We start from the raw sequence: 7938 nt of genomic DNA, 5'->3' as shown, positions 1-7938 counted from the left end.
TGTGACGCAGGATTAAAAACGTTATATTTTACATAGAATGTATGGGTTCATTAGCGCTTTTGCCAACCAGAAATTTTGCAGTTTTCACGGAACGATTATATTTCCTTGAATATTGCACATAAAGAGCTGAAAACTTCGCCGACAATTAAGTTTCGCAAGCTCTTTAAATATCTGGAGTCACTTTGTATATACCGTCTATACCAGGATGTTTTCTCTACGCAGAGTTGTATGCTAATGAGGCAAAATGTAACAATAACGTCAGCAGAGATCGCCCTTAAACATGCATTCTAGTTCACAAAAAGTTTCTTCAAAAGTGCTTTAGTTGTTGTATCTTTTTTTTGCGGGACATTTCGGGAAGTACCCTTTCATCAGTCGCAGACTGTGGATAACATGCTGGTCTTTGGCCTCATTACACAGTCATTGAATGTTTGCAAGCAGTCTTATTTCGTAAAATATTTTATTTCCAGCAAATACAATAGTTTGATGCCAGGCTGTTTCGTTACAGAAACCATTTATTCTAAAAGTTGTATCTCTTGTTGACTAGTACGCAATAAAATATTATCTTAAATAGCATCACTGATTAAAAACAATGTAGGCTGTTGCAAGAGGTTTGTACAAAAAATTTCACTTAACTTGACTGAAGAAACTATTCAAAGGCACTCTGTCAATAAACAGTGTATGTGGCAATTGGTAAATCCTGTAATTTGTGTTTATATAATTTACTTGTTTAATCTCTGTCAGTTGACAGTTATTTGAAAAGAAAAGTCAGTCTCTGTGTTTTTGATTGTCTACTTGGAAATGCGTGTACTCCTTTTAAGAACTATTTTAAAAGAGTTAATCACAGTGTCAATACTAGGAACAGATTTTCCTCTATCGAACTGCCGAAAATGAAGCTAGAGTTTGGCCGTCGGAGTTTTTCGTTCTTAGGAGCCTCCGTTTTTAACAGTTTACCGTCGGACATGAGAAATCTGAACTCTAGACTTCTATTTAAACAAAAAGTTAAAGACCATTTTTATTTGTAATTTTTATTCATAAGCTTTTATATGTTTTTGACCATTGTAGTTTTAACATTTTAAAACTTAGTATTTTTACCTTTTTAAATTTTTAATTCTTTCAGGACCCCTAAGATAACAGTACTTTCAAGTACTGATGGGTTAATCCTGTTAAAAATATTCGTTTATTATTATTATTATTATTATTATTATTATTGCTCATTTGGAGAGGGGGAGATTGATAAATTACATATCTGAAATCTCGCAAAACGTGCTCATCAGAAAGAGGTTAAAAGAGAAGAGAACGCTATCGATATTTTTTTTAGAAGGGTATGACTTATTAAAAGGGGGGGGAGGGTTAAAAAGAAGAGGTTGTTTCTTGTTTTTCATGGGATATGTTTCAGTAGAGGAGGACTAAGGGTGGGGAACATCTTTACATGTATATCGTCGGTTGGGACTCCTAAATACCCCAAACCCGGGAGACTTGACGGATCGAGGGGGGGGTTATTTTAAAAGGAGTGGGAGATTATTGATAAAACCTTGTTTTTGAATTTTTGTTATTTTTTGTTTTGTATTTTCTTTTTATGTTTTATTTTTTGTATTCAGATTTTTTTTTGTTTTGCTGGGGTGTTTTTAAAAACAATCGGGAGAACTGTATGACAGTTCTTCCTCAAAACGTTCTTTGTCAGTTGGAGGGAATGCTTCGTACCGATGGTGCTTCACTTTATAGCCACTTAATCTGATCGGTATTCCATAAATTCGTGAAGGGACCTTGGAATTGATCATTTCTGTAAGTTGCCTGCTGACTTGTTTGATGAGCCGTAGAATCTTCACCACAAAACGATATGCAAGGTACACGAAAATGGCCGCCGTGCCTCCAATCATCAGTATGGGGACCAGAACAGTGAGGAAGGGCACCAGAGATACCACAACTACTGCCTTGAAATATAGTAAATGCTGTGACAAAGATGACCACAAACGATCCGGAGACAATCGATGTGAAGACAAGTATGGGAAGAAAGCTAAGCACTGCGATAACTGCCAGGAACATTGCGATCACAGGATGGTTGAAACTAAACTCCCTGGCTTTCCTAACAAACTTCCGGGCTTGTCTGACTCTGCGCAAGAGTTGAAAATTCTTGAAGTTCTCCCAGCGCTCTCTCACAGCATTAAAACTTGAGGTAATCCAACGTGGATACAAGAAGTCGATATTCACAATTTCGACCATGATGAGAAAGGAAAACTAAAAAAAAAAGAGACAGAAAGCCACAGTTAAAATAGAATTAACCACACTCCTTTTGTATGTGCCCTGTTGTGTCGCTCAGAAAATGTAAAGTTATGGAAAACAAACGACGGCGTTTGTAGAAAAGGATAATTTTTGCTTTAAAAATCAAACAGGAGCTTCCGTTAAAGACAAAATGTATGTTTTTCTTTCATGTGCTCAATTTTTTTCGGTGCGCGCAGTTTCCAATACTCTCTCAACCGCGATACGCTATAAGCAGCTATTTTACTAACGGTGCAATCTGAGTTGCATTTCCATTCAGAGCGTTTGGTCAGTGTGGTCAGATTCAACCTTACCTGTGTGGCTGTGTATTCTGCCGTTGAAAAAATCCTGCCTCTATTTACTTTTTATCGTGAATTTCCTGGCGTTGTAACTCGCGAGCCAAACGGAGAGGAATGTAGATTGAAATACTATGATTCGTGACGTGCAGTTAATTATTACGTCACCATACGTTAAATCACGCACGCGCAGTTTTATGCTCGTTCTGATGGTGGGTAGCCTGTGATGCCGTTCCTTCTAGTTGTGGGTAAACTGTAATCAAGGTTCCCTTGAAGGCGTCAAAATGGGAGACAAGGAGGGGGAAAGGTGATAAAAAAGTTCGTCAGAAAAAAATATTTCTACAGCATTCCGCCATTTGCACGTGCGTTTTTTTAAACCTCGTTGTTTGCTATTGTCTTTCTCAAATGTATAGCACATTTTCATTCCATTTAAAAGTAACGTTGAAAAGTTGAGCTACGAATCAGAAAGAAAGCTTCAAACTTTTTAGCTGCATACAGTGTACAGATAGGTTTTTGGCGATACTGCGCGTTTTCGGGACGGATATGAACTCTCAGCTAGGGCGCTGTTTAACGGTCTGATAAACGGTTCGACAGACTTGATCGGGGAAAAGCTTGGCAGAGCACAGGCTCGCTACACGGCACTCGTTATTATGCCAGAGGTACAGGGTCGTTGTCTCTTTTCTGTTAGACAGCATACGCCGGTAAGGACTAACACAGATCTGGAACTCTTTTCTCTTCTTTATTGTCGATTATGTATGTAGCTTGAGGTTATTCAAATGTTGTACAGTATAAGGCTACATATTACGCTCTAAGTGTAATGATTAAAAGAAGCTAAAAATGCAACGAAAACTGTGTGGTGTAGACTTTCTCAAAGTCCATAATCGCGGACGTCGCTTCGCGACGCTTCTCGGCTCGCTTCGCTCGCCAATAGAGGGCGACTTGGTGCAAGTCTATGTTTGGTGTTACTTCTAATATCTCATCTCATCAAACCGGCACAGTGTTGGAAACTGGCACAGTATTCAAAACAATGGCACAGTGGTCGAAACAATAGCAGCTAAAAATACAAGTTTGAAGGAAGATTATCGCAAAATAAACAACTAAAGGAAGGAAGGAAGTTGAATCTTCCGTTCAGGATGTGTTCCCGGATATTGCTTGAGATGTGGGTAAATAATAGCGTTTAATACTTGCAAACTGAACTGAAAGTGCTTTCTTGACATTTTACAACAAGGAATGAATAACTGACAGAATACAATCGACAATAGTTCTTAAGACTTTGAAGTAAGTTTCCTTTAATGCTATGATTTACGATTCTATTAATGATTCTGTGCTCGAGATTCTATTATACTAGCGAATACTCATAAATTACACTTGCGTTAAAATTCAACATGATAATGAACAGAACATATTGCAATTATACATTTTCCGTAGGAATAACGCTTAGCTTACAATTCTTAGCTAGGAGCGGAACTAAGGTATAGCAAGGTAGATGACGATCGGAAATTGCTATCTTAGCTATCTTAGAGAGTAAATATGATTTCACAATTAAAACTTGCGTAAGGTCAAGGCTAAATCAACAGATGACATCTTACGGTTAAATATATTACTTTTACAAACATTATTTTCAGAGCTTTCTATATTTTCTAATATTTCAATCGCATAGGGCGACTTTTACCGTGACACAAAGGAGCAGCCATTTTGTAAATCGATGGAGACCCTGGGGACAAGGTTGCATCCCAATCTGAAAAGAGAATTGATATTTAATCTTCGGGCTAATTTGTTTTAAAAGCAAACTACGCGCGCTTTTAGTTTTTGAAAAGTGTCATTTTACGTTTGAACAAGATTGATTCTTTTTAAGAATTACTTTATGAAAAATGCTCAAACTAGCGTTTCAGAGCTTCTATATTTTTATTTTTTTTTTTTTTTTTGGGGGGGGGGGGGGTAGCGGTGTGCGCGTTGGGCGCTCGGGTTCTTTCTCGTCTATGTCAGAAGTTTAGTTACGGCCCTGACTAAATAAAGTTCTCTAACGCTGGTTGCGTTTTTAATCAACACCTCATTTCTCCTCCAAATGTTAATACAAAATCAACTGCACAGGTCATGAGAATAACGTTACTGAACACCATGGGGAAATTGCCCTCACATAATAACGAAATTCCCCAACTGGTTCAATAAATTTTGTACGATTTTTTCTCTGTATGTATTTGCTGTGCAGGATTTGTTTTTAGAAATTGCTCAGTTCCCTTCAAAAATGAAATGGTCTATCCCTCAGATACAGAAGTAAAACATTGTTATAGTAGACTTATAGTGTAGTTTTCTGCAGACCCATAGCACTAGAATTTGGATATTTAATCTATTCCGATTATTTTCTTGCTTTTTTCTTTTCGGTCTCCCTGTCGGCGAACCTTTGCAATTTTCTATCAGCCTACCTGTGGGAGGCGCGGTGGCCTAATGGTTAGCGCGCCGGACTCCGGAGCGAGCGTTCCGGGTTCGAGCCCTCCTGGCCGGGGTCACTGTGTTGTGTTCTTGGGCAAGACACTTTATTCTCACAGTGCCTCTCTCCACCCAGGTGTTTAAATGGGTGCTGGCGAAATAATGCTGGGGGGTTCCCTGCGATGGACTAGCATCCCATCCAGGGGGGAGTAGAAATACTCCTAGCTGCTTAATGCTAAGGAAACCGGGATAAGCTCCGGCAGTATGCGCCACTTTGGCTCGAAGCTGACCTTTATTTTTTATAAAGTTACCTACCAAAAACTCGATATTAAACCGCCATCTGCGACTAAGGCTCATTTTTCTTCGCCTTTAATTAATTTTTCTTCACGCGACAGTGACGTCTGGTATACGACGAACATTTCTGCGGAAAGAGATCCGGCAACGAGAAGTTCTGGGTTTTCTCTGCGTTTTGTGTTTCCCTGAATTTAACATAGCTGTTATCATGAAATTCAGTCAGGTAACGAAACGAAAAGATATTTTTTAAAGGACAATTGTGCCGTATTCCTAAAGCAAACTTTTTAAGCCCGTTACGCTGTTTTCAACATCACTTTGATTATGACTTTAAGTTTTTCAGTCGTCAATGTTTTTGAGTAAGTTTTGTATTAGCATATCTAATCCGTTGAAATCACCTTTACCCCGATAAAACATTTGAGTGAAAAAAAAATGAGTTAAAGTTGTGGTTGACGATTGTTTTATGTAATAAGGTTGTATTAGTTTTTATTTTCGATTATTCAAATTGGCCAAGCTACATGTTTCGAGGAAGTGCTTGTTGTCAAGGTAACCGCCCGCCGTATATTTCGCGCGCAATTTCGTTATATTTTTTTATTGGGAAAATGACATAAATATTTACATAACTAAAAACTACAAAATTAAAGAAAAAGGCAAGGGTATTTTCGAAATGGGAGAGCGCGAACAAGACGTGAGTACCCAGGCGCTTCCCGAATTAAAAATCTATTAAGTACCTAATCACAAAGAAAAATATATATTAAAAGCTAAGAAATTTTATAACTTAAAAAAAGAAATACAACAAAGAGCGAGAAGAGCTAGTTCCTGTGACAAGGACATTCCCTGACTGTGGACCATAAGTACAGGGATAATCTACATTGAAAACTGACTTTCAATATTAAAGAAAAAATAATGTTTGTCGAGAATTAAAGCTCTTGAAAAATAAGACACTTGACATGCTGGAGCCGGGGTAGCATCTGTGCAAATAAGGTTCCACAGCTAAACAATCCTGATAAAGCAGGAAGCCTGAAATGATGTAGATTTACAGAAACAAGTTTTAGGCATTAGACTCGCGGTTTTACTAAGACCTTTATGCCTGTTACTTACGAAGGTGACATATTGTCATTGATGTTCAAATCTATAAGTCCGTGGAGAGCCTTGTAGAAAACACAAGATCCTTAACTTCTCTATCATAAGTTAAAGGTAATAGTATAAGAGCCAGGAGACGGTCTTTAAAAGATACGTATCCGATCCTGTTTTCAGGATCTTTCTTTGTACGATCTCGATTTTGTTTTCTTTTGTGTGACATGAGAAGGAGACCACACCTGTGAAGCCAGGAGCCATTGGACAGTTCGGACAACCAAGGACAGGTAAAGCGCACGCATAATTTTAGAGTCAGCTAGTTAAGCCTGGTTTTCACTAGCGACGCAAGCACAAGCGCAAGCATAAGCGCAATCACGCAAAAAGGACAAATTTTGATCCTTGTTCTTGTGCTTGCCGCAAGCACAAGCACAAGCATAAAACTGCAATGCGCTTGTGCTTTTGCTTGATTCGAAGCTTTTTTCACGTTGAAATAAGAGCTGTTATTCTTGCGCTTGTGCTTGCGCTTGTGCTTGCGTCGCTAGTGAAAACCAGGCTTAAAGGACAGATTCGTCTCATGATCAATAACCCTAACAGTTTGTTAGCGGCTTTCGATACCAAATGATGAATGTTCGGTTTCTAGGAGAGATCACTTGAAGCCTCCTTTCCAAGATCTTTTTCCTTTAGAACGCGGGCAAGTTTGTCTAGTCAGTGGTGATGAGGAAAAAGAGAAGGGTTTTTCTTTCGAGTAACAGTTAAAACTTTCGACTTGTCAGCATTGAACTTCATGTTGTTTTCGGTGCTCCACTTGGCTAGAATGGACAGGGCCAATTGCAGGTTACCTGAAGGTTACTATTGTTGCGGCTACTAATTAGCGATTTTAGTGAGTTGGGCCAATCGCTATTTGTACTCGCTAAATTATCTTACCCCCTCCCGCCTGAGGAATACAAAATTATTGTGGCCCTGTTCAACAACTCCGTGTTCCGGTTATAGCCCTGGGCTTTACCTTCGTAAGGGGTTTTGGGTGGGCTCGTATAGCGGAGGGGCTTATATCCGGGGGGCTTATAAGCGGAATAAAAAACGTTTCGAAACGAGCCACGGGAGTGTTGATCGAAATACGTTTTTAAGTAAAAACGTATAATAAAGCAAATTTACCCTGTTCAGTACCGTCTCGAGGGGGGGCTTTTCCGGGGGGGCTTATAACCGGATGTATTTTTTTTTTTAAGGGATGGGCCTATAACCGGGGAGGGCTTTGCGGGGGGGGGGGGGGGCTTATACCGGATTTACGGTATATGAAACGTCAGAAAGTGGGCAACCTTTTAGAAGGGTTGGGAGAGAGCTGGGATCGCCGGAATCGTGGAGAATATGACTGATTTCCCTGACGGGACCCACTTTCTAACATTTGCATTCACTTTGTTCTTTCTGACAGTGACAATGTTCGTTCAATTTTAGTGACTTTAAGCTATATAATAATATTAAAATTGCCTTTTTCTTAATTTTCGGAAAATCGCTAAATTTAATAGTCGCTAAAAATAGTAACCTTAAGGTAACAGAAAAACTCTCTTTGGATATATTTCTGTAAATCTTGGTGTCA

General features: G+C 39.0%; 1 long non-coding RNA gene across 1 annotated transcript; it reads right to left on the bottom strand.

The window, feature by feature from the left end:
• Nucleotides 1-584: 584 nt before the first annotated feature.
• LOC144654121 (uncharacterized) lies at nt 585-3429 on the bottom strand. Its single transcript, XR_013570867.1, has 2 exons — nt 2571-3429; nt 585-2235 (listed from the first exon to the last, which is right to left on the bottom strand). It is a non-coding gene; the product is annotated as an uncharacterized LOC144654121 (long non-coding RNA).
• Between the last annotated feature and the right edge of the window lie 4509 nt (nt 3430-7938).

This window comes from Oculina patagonica, chromosome 5 (assembly GCF_052425735.1).
Source record: "Oculina patagonica isolate OP01 chromosome 5, crgOcupat, whole genome shotgun sequence".
In the NCBI taxonomy this organism is placed as follows: Eukaryota; Metazoa; Cnidaria; class Anthozoa; order Scleractinia; family Oculinidae; genus Oculina; species Oculina patagonica.
The sequence above is the reverse complement of the archived record's forward strand: the minus strand, read 5'-3'. Positions and strand labels throughout refer to the sequence as shown.